The sequence below is a fragment of the Glycine soja genome, chromosome 5 (genome assembly GCF_004193775.1).
Source record: "Glycine soja cultivar W05 chromosome 5, ASM419377v2, whole genome shotgun sequence".
Lineage (NCBI taxonomy): Eukaryota > Viridiplantae > Streptophyta > Magnoliopsida > Fabales > Fabaceae > Glycine > Glycine soja.
In genome coordinates this window covers 36,231,391-36,245,947 of record NC_041006.1, presented here as the reverse complement: position 1 = coordinate 36,245,947, position 14,557 = coordinate 36,231,391, and positions in this window count along the sequence as shown.

Below are 14,557 nucleotides of genomic sequence, written 5' to 3'. Positions count from 1 at the left end.
TGGTTCATTCTTTTTCCGAGATTCATTTGCCTAATACATCTGTTATATTACTAAGAATAATGAGTTTAATGGTTATATATTGATAGGGTAAAATAATTTTATATTGATATTTAATTATAATTCATCGATTATATGACTTTTAATATATTTATTGTAAAAATAAATAAATTTATAATATATGATAATTTGGTATTAGATGATCATGAATTGTTTTACACTATCAGAATGTCAATACATAGTTTTTTTAAAACAATTATTGTAAAAATTAATCAACTTATCATATGACTAATTTTGTCAATGTATTTTTCAATGAGTCTTTTTAGTTCAGTAAATCAATCCGGGTCCCCCCTTTATTGGGCCCAACCCATAACTTTTCAAATCTAACTTGAAGTCATTATAGGTTCAGATAAAAAAGTTTAATAGTATATATATATATATATATAGTAAATCAACCCATGTGTGATGTGTGGTGACGAGTTAAGTGACTTTAACAACTCTAATTATGTACAGCAGGATTTTTTTTGTGTACTTGTGAAAATTTTTGTGGATTGCAACAAGGATTGACAGGTTTCACATGCATTTGATAAGTCATACAACCATGTAACACATGTGATTCAATGTGGTGAATCGAGGATATAGAGGGAAGTCATGTCTACTATTTTCGTGGTTGGCAATCAAACTATCCTCCTTAAGCCATGCATAAATTGCCGGTAAAATTTATCATAATTAAAATTTTTTGGCAACACGCTCTAACTTTGCAATTTATCTCCATCCATTGGTCTGGCGCAGATGCTGTCTTTGTCAAGTACCTCACCACCTCATAAATGGATGGAGAAAACTGCAACCGTAGAATATTCATGAAAATTCCATGTGCATGGAGCACCCATTAACAACGCCATCATCAAAAGCATATGAAACCTTTATTATTATTATTATTATTATTATTAGTTGAAAAACAAGTACTTCGTACCTTAATTGTCTCTTTTTTTAGTTAGATATAATTGTAATAACTGTTGTGTTGAAAAACTAGTTATTTGTGATTGTGAATAATTTTTAAAAGTAGTTAAGGAATAAATTAAGAATAACAAATATGTACAAGAAATGAGATAATTATATTTATTAATAGTTATAAATTATTATTACCAGTTAAAAAACAGACACTCCATGTCTTAACTATCTTATCTTTTTTTAGTGTCGTGTTGAAAAATTATTAAACACTAACTACTTGTAATTATGGATAGTTTTAAAAAATAGTTAAAGGATAAATTAAAAATAACAAATGTGTATACAAAATGAGATAATTGTCTTTATTAATAGTTATATATTATTATTATTAATTCTTTTTAGGCATAAATCACTAAAATAAATTTGATCTTTTTCAACAAAATATTTTCCATTCACATAATTAAAAATCAAAATCCTAATAATATACTTAAAAAAATTCATCTGCCAACTTGTCAGTAAGATGGCTGTTTATAGGGACCGTGATAAATCTCAAGAGAAATTCTTGAGTGGGTATAAACTCAACTCCTCATTCTTACACATAATCAATAAAAAATTATAACTGAAAAATAAAAACAAAAATAATTAATCCAACCGTCCATCAGGATCAATTACAAAAGTAACAAGTAATGATGAGATTATTTTAATTATTACTTTATTTAATTACAGAATGCCAATTTAATTTTATGTACTCATAAAATCATAAAAAGTCACCTAAGACGTTTAAAGTGGCTTTTGTTTAACTCAATAATGGAATGTTTCGATATATGAACTCTTTGGTTCAAATTTCAATAGTTTTATTGATTTTTATAATATTTATTATAAAGTCATATCAATAATTATTTCTAATTAATTCACAATAAATTTTTTTACAATGACATGTCTATACAACTAATACAAGTTTAAATTGTGTATGTAAATTTTGTAAATTAAAAACCATTTAAATGTCTACATGAAAAATTAAAATAAGACAAGCCGTACTGTCAATTTTAGAGTCTAAATTAAATGACGATTATTTAAATTAGTGACTATTTTTTTTCGTTAAAAAATATCATGATTCAAAACGACTAATAATAATATTTACTAAAGAAAAAAACTAAATCGATATTTTATTCAATTAAACTCAATAACTATTTTATAAAATCATGAAATAAAGCTGATGTAACAGTAGTTTTAATGTTTATGATATTAATAACCATCCCTAATTATTTTTTTTCCCGCATGAGTATTCTTTAGGAATAAACATCGTACTTACGACAGTGAGTGAGAGAGAGAGAGGGTTACAAAAGCTTGTATTTTCCAATCTATAGTCTGGAGTTAAATAGGTTCCTTGTTGTATTCGAAGATCCATTGTAATGTTGGTGGTAGTGGTAGAGTGAGGACCATATATAATGGAGTTTTGGATTTGCACAACATTATTGTGGCACTTTTCTCCGTTGCACGCCAATTTCTTTATGTGTCGGGGTTTGAACCCTTTGTTTTCTCTTGGTTACAGGCAAGTTGAGAGTGACTTTCATATAATGCATATGACATACACATATGGCTTGCATGTGTTATGTAATAAACCTCCATACATAAATAAATGTTGTCACCTGACATATATCATCACCTCGCTTTCCATCCCAATTAAATCACCTTCTTGTCTTTGTGTATTAAATATTAATTCTAAATAAAATTATAAGATTGATTTGATGATTAAAAAATTAAAAAAAATAAAGAAAAGGTCACGTGAATTTGAATGTCTTATATTAATAAAAATTAACATATTAATAATTAACATTCATCTTTAAAAAAATGAAAAATCAACACCAACTTACATGATTTATGAAATGATTTTTATGTGAGGAGAGACACTTGTTATTGATAAAACTTGCAATTATCAATAAGAATTTTCTTTATTAAGTTAAGTTTCAAAACATATTTTTCAATTTAAAGACATTAGTTGCCAAAAATAAAGAATAATTTTACGAATTTAATGGTCATATACACTATTAACAACGTAAAATATTTTTACATTATCATTTAATTATAATTCATCGTTAATATGACTTATAAAATAATTATTATATTATAAAAGCTAATAAATATGATGAATTGTGATTGAATGAGTGTATAATTCTTTTTCTCGATTTTATTTATTCACATTAGAAATTTAAAAAAGATTTTATTAGTCAATTGATAAATTAACACTGATAAATTTCTGCTGCTCTTTCAATATATTTTTGGAAGTAGCCATTAAGAAATGTGGTAATAGAAGCGCATTTATTATAGTCATCACTTTCCAACCAGCTTAGTGAAAATTGGAATCACTTGACTGTTATGGCTGCAGTAGTAAGTAGACAAATTGAAATCGTATCTGACGTAACATGTGATAGGCTAACAAAAACTGTAATTCTTTCAAACCAGCTCACTGATATATGTTAATTTGTCACATTGCTGATACAGATGGGTCAATGACATTCCTTGCTTTTCAATAATCTTTTTTATGGTGTTAATAATTTCATCCCTGAGATTGAACAAATTTGTTTAACGCTTTAACCTCAATGAACACCTAAAAATGATCATTGGCCCAGTATATTTATATTCTCCAACTAAGGTAGTCTCAAGTTTAATTAAAGTCTCATCTCTCTACCAAGTGTACTTGAAATTAATCTGCTCTAGAGCCTCACCTACTTTTATGGCATGCCAACAACAGAGTAATTAATTTGCAAGAATTAAAGGATTAGAATCCATATCCAAGTTTGATAATTGAAGCACTTGGATGTGTACCTCTCTCATCAGTATCATGCACTATGAAGCATGATGTACAAGATATTTTGCATTGGGCAGACTTTGGTGCAGGATTTATGTACAAATCAGAGCTTCTAACTATGAAAGACCTCAAGACAAAATTGGTAAAATTTAATCTTTTATATATGTCGGGGTCCGCTGTTATCAACATAATAATGGAGCTCATCGAGTGGGGCTATATGCCGTCGCTTTTCAAACTCTGCTTTTCTCATGTGTGGTGGTTGGAACTTTTAAGTACCCATAACTTTGTTTTTCCATCGTGAACTGCTAGTACAACATCAGTCGTGTTCCTCCTTTCACAAAGTCCTTTTTATTAGTTTGAATAACAATGAGGTACAATGATCATGACCCAACAAGAATCACAGATGAGGTATTCATATTAAAAATTTCAAGTTATAATAACTTTTATATATATCCCATTTGTTTTTATACACACGGACGTGTTTTTTGTTTAAGTAGCTTGTACAGTTGTACTTGTATAAAGCTTATTTTGAGACTACTACTAGTATATCTTTAAAATATTTAATGAAAAACTTGTAAATTATTTAGGCTAAAATTATCATCTTTTTTTCCCCTAACGTACATATAAGAGATAATGTGAGTTGCAATCCTCTTAGATAATTTACAGTAAATTTAACTTGGACAATTATTTAAAGAATTAACAATAAAATCTGGCTATACATGTTTTTCGATCTTTAATTTTTTTTTATAGATGTGTTTTGTGATAACTCAGTAGGAAGTTCATTCAAAATGATTTGGATTTAATATAGATCATGCATGGATGGTTAATTAGACTGAAAGTTATTATATAAAAGATCATGACATGACCATTTAAAATAGTAATCACATGACTAAGTGATTTAATCTCAACTCGTTATGATTTTATCACTTGGATAAGATTTACTTATTTCATTCTCTCATAATGAAAGTTTTATTGTCATTTGATATGTGGCCTCTCGTTATTGTGATGGTTGGGTTTGTGATGAGATGAGAAACCAAAAAATATCTTTTTTTAAGTTAAGAAACATGTAGTAGCCACCATATGGGTTTATTTTATATATGAAAATCTTGGAAAAACCTTTTAAAAGGAAATCTCTAAAACTACCATGTTGTTGGAACACAAGGAATATTTATTAGTCAAAACAAATTTTATTACTTTTAAAACAAGAGAAAAATTAAGAAAATAATTATTTTTTTTATTTTTAACAAAGATGGTCCACTTCCTCCTATCGATCTATACCCGAGTTTAACAAATTGTATTCATGTTTTTTGTTTGCAAAAAAAAAAAAAAGTCTTTCGCGATAATCAAACAAGAAATGTATCTAATGACTATCATTAAATCTTTATTTTTAATAGACAAGTGTTGCTTGTCTGATGTGCGTATAAAAGTTATGAAATATAGACTCACTTCAAGGGCTACAAACAGGGAATGACCAGAAATTACCATATGCTTCAAAACCTATTCAAATTTGGATGACTTAGATGATGATGCATGAGGCTTGGAGATTTTACAGCTAGACAATGAAGTTTGAAAATATATAGTAGAGCCCATTTGATTCATATCCTGGACAAATTGTTTATCTGATAGCCTGAACCAATATAAAAAAAGACTTATCAGTAAAAATTAAGGTTTAATTACATTTTTCATACTTATAATATAAGTTGTTTTCAGATTATTATCTAATATTTATTTTTTTCAATTAAGGAAATTTTTTTTAGTTTCATTTTACTAACTACTATTAATCGCCTTTCGATAAGTGATGACATTACAGATGGAGTGTCACATCTTGTTATGGACATCTCATTGTCACGTCATCACCTTCAATGACATGATATTAACGTGTCATTGATTGACTCTGATGACGTGAGTGTTCATATGTCACGTGATCACTTAACGGAAGATGATTAATGACAGTTAGTAAAATAAAATTAAAAAAAAATTAGGTAAGTATTTGACAAAAAATGAATTTTTAAGTAATAATCTGAAAACGATCTATTTTTCAGATATTGAAAACTTATTTAATATATAACATGAAAAACTTATTTAAACCATATATAATTGGTGTTTTACGGTCTATGATCAATGTACACATCTAATATGTTATGCTTTTTCTCACTCTTCCTTCACTATTCTCTACATCCAAAATATATATTTCACCATTTGATCTTGTTGTGTTCTCTTTTAGCTTTGTCAAAATATTAAATGTATACATCTTAACTCTTTAATTTCACCTTTAATACTATCTTATTAATCTAATTTAGATAATTAAACATGATAAATTGATAGATGAGTTATTGTAAATTTTAAATAGTATTTTTTTTATTCGTACCAATAAAAAATATCTTATTAATTTAATGTATTTCTTATTTTAAATAAGGAATTATCTTAACAAATAAATTGGATAAAGTTTCTTTAGCTCTATATAAAAAGTAAATTACATATATGTTTATCAAGTTATTTTAATTAATTTTTAATTTTTTTTACAAGTTTACAAATAAAAGTGTTTAAGAAATGATTTTTTCTTATTGACTTATAAGATTTGCTTTTAAACATAACTTAAATTTATGATTATCATTTTTTTTATTTTTAATAAAATAATAAAATTGATCATTTATCATTTTATCTCAAATTAAATTATTTATTTTCATAAAACTCATCCTTATCATTTGTTAACTAAAAAATTATTTTTCATATTGACTTAAATAAGGTTTTCATGTCTGGAAAAATAGATCGTTTTCAGATTATTACTTAAAAATTTATTTTTTGTCAAATACCTACTTAATTTTTTTTAGTTTCATTTTATTACTTATCGTTAGTCGTCTTCCGTTAAATGATAACATGACAGACTGTCACATCATCACGTTCAATCAACCACGCCATTGAAGGTGATGACGTGACTATCACATCATCACTTAATGAAAGATCATTTAATGGAAGATGATTAACCACACATAATAAAATGAAATTAATTTTTTTTTCCAGATACTAAACTGAAAAAAAAATATTAAGTAATAATCTAAAAACTAATTATATATAAAAAACTTAATTAAGTCAAAAGTTAAAAATAATCAGCAATGAGAATGAGTTGATTGATTGAGAGTAAAATGAAACGAGGATTGGGCACTATGAGAACAAAATGTAAATATATTACAGGAAGATTTTATAGCTTGACCCGTGCTTGTGACCTTAGCTATATGATGAGAAATTTTGGGTTGTAATAATTTAGAGAGAAAAAAAATGAGAGATTGCTATTCCATCAATATGATTAGAAGCAACAGAATCCAATATTTAGGAGATGACATATGATAAGTAAGAGAGACAAATCATAGAATTACCAGTTTATGCAAAGATTAATATAATTTACTTGGTTGCTTGAATTAGTCGAGATACTCATACTCAACATATAATAAGATGTTCATCAGACTCAGTGGATGTGAACTTAGACACCAATATGAACGAAATAAATAATTTTAACTAATATTCGCATGTCCATCAGTCCATGTACATCGGTACATCATTGGTAGACATTAGACAAGGAATACTTAGGTTAAAAAAGAACCATATATAAATCATAATTGATCCTATAATTGAGTTAATGAGAAAAACCTAAATCACCGTCTTAATTACGATAAATAGAAATCTAATATTAATGAATGTAAATAAATAAGAAAAAAAGAAAACATTTAGGACTAATAATAATTATAATAAAAAACTTTTAACTAGAATCAATAATTTTACAAAATTAAGTGTGTGTTTGTCCACATGTTAATTAACACATGTAAAACCAAAAGAGTGATAGATATGGTCGATGTAAAAAGATTTTTTTTTATATTAATTATAACCGATTTAAAAAATAAAATCACTCATATAGATTATTTTTAGACTACACCTTTTACGTAAATAGTTTTTTTTCTTATTTTTGTGAAAAAGTCCCTTTTGATTCATACACTGTCATCTTGCGTAGCACAAGCGTGTACTCAGGAATGCCATCGAGCTAATCTTAACTTTTTTTTTTCTTTTTTCCTTTTAAACAAATCATTTTAAAGTTAAAACTGAAAATAATAATTTCAATCGCAAAGGAAAAAGAAGCGGAACGAAAGTTTGTTCGATTTAGTTTTAGTCCAAATTTTCCTGGTCCTCCTCCTTTATGAATACGTACCAATCCATTGTAAAACAACTTATATATTTACTCTTACAATTTTTATTATATTTAAAACGAAAGAGACGGGGTTTCGTATAGAAAAACAGCACAAGTTATACTGTGAGCCCACTTGCTAATTACGACGTGACTTGTTTAAAGGGAAGTGCCAAATTTGGAATAAGGTCCACGTGCTATTATGTTGATGCAGATGTTGTTCTCCTTAAAATGGTAGAGTTTCTGACACCCCCTATGTGCTATTTTGCAATGGACCCACGCATTCAACTCTATTTACTCATCTACGTCTTTTTCCCTTACCCATCCAAGCATGGTCCCCACCACATACTACAAAGTTCTACCTCCATTTCATTTGTTCAACTTTCTTTGTCTTTCATTCATGATCATTTCCTATTTCTCTCTTCTTTTTTAACCACTGGATTATGGGATTTTTTATTTTACATTTGACTATTTTCCTTTCATTTGATTGATTGATTTCGAAGTAAAATAATACCTTTAGTTATAACTTTATACTTACGATAGGAATTAAATCCTAAATTTTAATTGAAAAAAATTGAAGTATCAAATGTTTCTGTCAACAACTTTTGTTTCCTCTCTTCTTATCATTAATTTTACTCCTATCACTTATTTTGAAACTTGAACAAACAAACTTTAACTTGCATGTAATTCCCTTAATTATTTGTCTGATATTTAATTATTCATCTTTCTTAAAAATATGATATGCATGGTAATTTATTTTTATAAAACACATGCACATCATAAGTGTATTTTCTCATTTAATTAAGGGATTCAAAATAGTTTAGATCGTGGACGAGTCTAGTGTGGCATGACCTAAATTAGGCTAAAATGCGTGCTAGTTTCGAAGAACAAAGACGTACGTAGTTGTCTTCCCTTTAATATTGTTTCTAATTCTATGCATGTGGTAGTTGCATGGTAATTGCTAATATATGTATTCCAGATGTGAGGATTTGATGGTCTGATTCAACATAAGGACTTATTGTGGCCCAACACAAAAACAAAAGCTCTTCCACTTCTAGCGTGCTTCCCTAGTTTCGACTTGCGATCCAGAGAAAAAATTTCAAAACTAAAAAGAAGCTATAGAGGTAATGGCGGTTGAAAGATAAATGTAAAAATTAGAATATGCCATATATTGACTTTCTCACATTCCTTGTTTGCACCAAAGACGCAAAGTTGTACAAGCTCCATGCAGAGTTTGTTCATGTCCGTGTGTGGTGATTTTTCCCACTATATATACACAGATAAACTACGTATATAACTATATATATGTATATTCATTTCACATTATATATTTTCAATATGTTAAGGAGGTAACTTTCGCAAAGGAAAATATAATGTCTTCGATAAATAATACATAAAACATAGTACGTAAAGTATGATTATACATACGTAAATTTGAAGTATAAAAATGGCTTTATTTTCATGACTCTTGTAATGACGTTACTCTAGCCTAAAAGATTGTAAAAGCATTGGATATGATTTGACATTGACCATCACAGTTCCTTCTCTTACACGGGTGGAGGACAGAGTGTTAATAAATATATTAAGATTGGGTAGATTGGCAAATTAAAGGCACACCACGTGCCCCACTATGACTATTGACAAAGTGTTGAATTGACAAGAAAAGTTGTATTTACATTAATTTTAACGCATAAAAATATGCACAGTAAAAAAATATATTAAGATAAAAGTCATAAAGCCATTGATGTGGTTGAAAAAAACAACAACATAAAATTATAGTATCAGTGGTATAAATTAATTGAAAATAAAGGCACATATAAAATTGAGGGTTGATTTCGCTTTATTTGAAGTTAGGATTAAAACAAATCAAATTAATCAAACTAACCGAGTTAAATTGGTTCACACATTAGATAATTAATTTTTGAATTTTACGGACGGCTTAGTTGTTAATAATTATTGATGATTATTTTTAAATAATTTTTAATTTAATTTTCATTATATTATGCTACAATAAATTAAGAAGTCACGTAAATTACATTTAATTTAAACAAAAAACATATATAAATAAAAATAAGAAATCATAACATATGTAAAAAAAAATCATTATTACAACAACCAAAAGTATGATAAAAAAAAAAAATTAAAGACCTAGGTATTTATCATAATTTTCATCAAAACAGTCATAGTTGTAATGGTGATGACAGGTGGTGCCATTGACTATAGTATGGCCCACGAGTTGTTCCCTGCTCCATGGACTCTATCACGCCCTAAGTTCAACGATTTTTGAAGATTGATTTGATCGAACCTTGGAGTTGGAAGAAGTGTGAGACTCTAGTTGGGTGGTAACTGGCACTTAGGTTACTAGTGTCATAGATAGACCTCTTCGTCTTCCCACCACTCCGTTTTATCCACATCTTCAAGCACACTCACTCTAATGTTAGGGATTTAAGGGAGTCTCAGTTCTATTTAAGATAGAGCAACTTTTTCCTTTTATATACTATAGTAGTGTAATAAAATTAAATTCTTATTGTAAAGAATAAATATATAATTGAATATATGGCGGTTTAAAAACTTTTATACTTTAAGAATATTTTAATTAAATTCTATTAATTATTGTTCATATTATATCTTTTACAATTTCATTATAGTTTAATTCAAACAAATGTTAACCAAGTAATCTAAAAATATTGGTTAAAAGACTTAAAATAGGTAAGTTTTTATTAAAAAGTAAAAAATTATGTTGTTCATAATCTTTATTTATTATTTTATGATTTCTTAACTAATATATTAATAACAGTAGTTAAGTAGACTCTTTAATTTAATGGTAAAATACACGCAAAGAATCTATAGTACCAAAGACAGTTTCTCACTCGTTACAGAAAATCTTTCGCTCTCACTTTCAAGAAAGAAGGAGAGGAAAGAGAAAAAACGTGGGAGTCTCAATCATCAAAGCAGAGCCAGAACCATATTTGTATGAGGCTAATATCCAGTTGATTGGTCAATTCCATGGTCCACCAGCCAGTAGTTCCTGTTACGTTGGACCACACCACAGTTTTCCCCGAACGAACGAGCCCAAGTAGTAGTCTTGACATATATCTTTGCTCCATGAACATAATAAAATCATAGTTAATTAGTGTTGGTGCACCAGTGTGTTGGGTCCCATGATGTTTCCATCTTGGATTCGATGCCCCAATTCAGATTGTTCATGGTTCACTTCACTTCCTCTGTTCCTCCCCTCCTCAACATGTACACACAACAACATTGGTAAGTGGCTCATCAGTATATATATATGCATGTCCATATATGTATACCACATGGGACCTTGTTCAGTGTTCCAGCTAATTCTTAACCTTATCGTTTTTTAAAAAAATTCTCTCTCTCTCTGGGATGTACGATCAAGTGCATGATGAAATGCAAGAATGGCCCAACCCACGTTCTACTTTTCTTGGGTGGTAAAATTCAAAGAAATGTGGAGTGTTGGTCGTTGGACATATGCTTTTATTTGGGGGATGAAGTTGAATTAAGACATAGCACTCCAATACCCATATACATGTGGTACTATTGGAGATACGTTAATGGATACTTTTAGAACACAGAAGAGGACTGGATTGGAATCAAATAATTATTATGGATGGAGATGGTGTGTATATTTAACACATTTCATTATTTTACTTTGAATCCAATGAAAGTTAACATTAAGCATCCATAATCAACTCGTCAGATTTGGCGTCCAAGGTAGACTTAAATACACATACGAAACTTCCCTACCACTATCACATACTTAGGAGTTAGGAGATCTGTAAAATTGAATCTTACCCGTGTGCTGCAAAGGAGAGTGATAAGGTTTTGAAAATCTATGCAATTATTGTAAAATATTTGTGTAATATTAATCATGCCAATATCACATACACAAATTGTATGTTGTATTATTGAATAATTTTATCTCAAAATCTACTATCAATTGAATTTTCTTATTATATTTATAAATTTTATTTTAATTCAAAATTGTTTAATATTCTATTAATATACATAAAAAATTATGTAATATTTACTTTTAGAATATATATAAAAATAAAAAAAAATGTAGTTACATATTTATAGTTGTTTAAATTTGATAAAATTTAATAGAAATATTTTAAGTAATATATAATTAAAATTCAATGATTAAATTGATTTATAAAAATAACATCATTGTATATAAAATTGTCGATGGTGCAATTAATATAGCAAATGTGATTTTATGTCTTATTAAAATATATGTTTAAAGTTGTTATCATTAATTTTATTTTATAATTAAACCAATGTTTTGGTATATATAAAAAAAGTTTTACATTGTTTAGGAGTTAAAACTAGTGATAGTTTATAGATACACTTATCCTTAAATTCATTGAAATGTGGATAATAACTTAAATATGGTGAGCAAATGATCATGCAAATGCAAAGGTTGAAACTATTTCAATGTATATAAAGAGTCTCATATTGATTAGGACTCAAGGTCTTAGTTTATAAACCTTTTCCTTTGATCTATTGAGATGTATTCTAAGGATTAAATTGTAAGAACCATGTGAGATAAAATAGACAATACCTTAAATGTGATAAGTCTAACGATGTAATTGATTTCAAGTTAAAACCTTCACATTAGAAAGAGAGTTTAGACCACACACATAAATTATAATCACACATTCCCTTTAGCCCGAATTGGAGGATTATCATTCCACTATATATATTGTCCCTTAATCTATTATGCATTTTAAGAACAAAATTATGAGAATTATGTCAGACAATTAAAATGAATAATGTATACCTCTAATACAATGAATTTAATGATTTGACAAATTAGAAGTCAAGAATAAGTGGTCACATATAACGTAATCATATTATGCTACTCGCTAGTAATATCACTACTTATAAAAAAATAAAATGGAAAAATTAAAAACATGCATTTTAATAAATAAAAATAAAAATAATGAACATATAAATAAAAAATAACGATTATTTTAGACAAAAATAGTTTTTAAATCTATGAGATTGAACAATATTTATTTCTTGGCACATTCTTCCACTTATAAATAAGGCATAATTTATGATATCTACACACACAAAAAATTCATTTATTAATAAATAAATAAATAATTATCAAGCATTAGAACTACTTTTATTAGTATAACATCATCTAATGGAATGAGATTTGTTGTTGTATAACCTTTTGTCTATTGAAAAATTAAACAATTTGTAATTGAAGCCCTATAATATAATTTATCATACTAGCATTTGGTGTATTGATAGTATATAATGTTTTATACCAATGAAATTATTTGATAGTATTAATACAAACTAGAAATATCTCCAATTTAAGTTTTGTTAAAAATAAATTATACTAAAGAAAATAATCACAACACTTAACATTTTATTTGTTAATAAATGCTCTAGTTGCTAAAATATATTTCTTTTCAATTAACTTATTCATTGAAGCAAGGTTAGAATCTTTGTTGAGAGAGAATATCCACATCTAGTGTATCAGATAGTTTCGAATAAAATTGTCGGAAAAAAAATACACGTGGAACCAAAAATAAAACTTATCAAATGAGCAATATGAATATCCTGTTAATTGAACTAAATCATGAATAAGAATAGAGTCAAATATGAGGACTGAAGTTAGGTTATATACTTAAATATAAAATGATTCTATATTGGTTTTCCGTTAGATATTAACCCGTTATAACATGTTTAACTACTACTAGTGCCAAAAAACATATTTGGCTAAAGTTAATTATTTCTTACTTCAAGCTAAAATAGTTCTTATTTTAATTGCTTTGGTTACACAAAGACCACACATATATTTTCATTGTAAGCTTCTGACAAAGCACCGATTTGGCATATCATGAATTGCAGCCATCATGTTGGTTTCCAAAATTTTCCATAAAATAAGGTATCAAGAACTGCAATCCAAGAAGCGCATGATTTGGCAGGAAAGGTAATAACATGTCTAGTTGATAGGGGTACGTTTTTCCCTCCTCATATGAAACAGAACATGATCTCCAACCCTTTTCAGAACTCTTCTAAATTAGTTCCATGAGCTAGGTCGGTATTCGGCAAATGTCCCTTCACAGGAATATATGGTGGAATTAATTTAAATGCTTTTAATTGTTAGTATCGTAAAATAAAATTTAATATGGCTACGGATACCAGGCATTTATTTCAAAATTCAGAAATTGAAGTTAATCATAATGAATTTTTTAGATAAACCATTATAAACTACAATGGAAGAATATGTAAACTACTAAACTTTTGTGTCATCTTTATCCCGTACTAGTTTCTCTACAGCACACATCAACGGAAGCCAGCATATATAAACACGCAACACAACACTGGATAAGATAAATTATAAATGCATCGCAGAGGAAGGGAAATCAGAGTTTAGTATATATAGATTCACTTAAAGAGGAGGTGTATCTTTAAGTGCATGATAATTAAGTACGAAAACAAAAATAGAATTTTGCAGTCGTGTTGAAATTAAATTTGCTTGTTAAGTTCTAATAGGTCCCGCAAACTAAGTATTATCTAGCAGAGATTTTCTATTTTATTTCTTAAAACTGTGATAATTAATTACTCATATTTAAATATTTAAT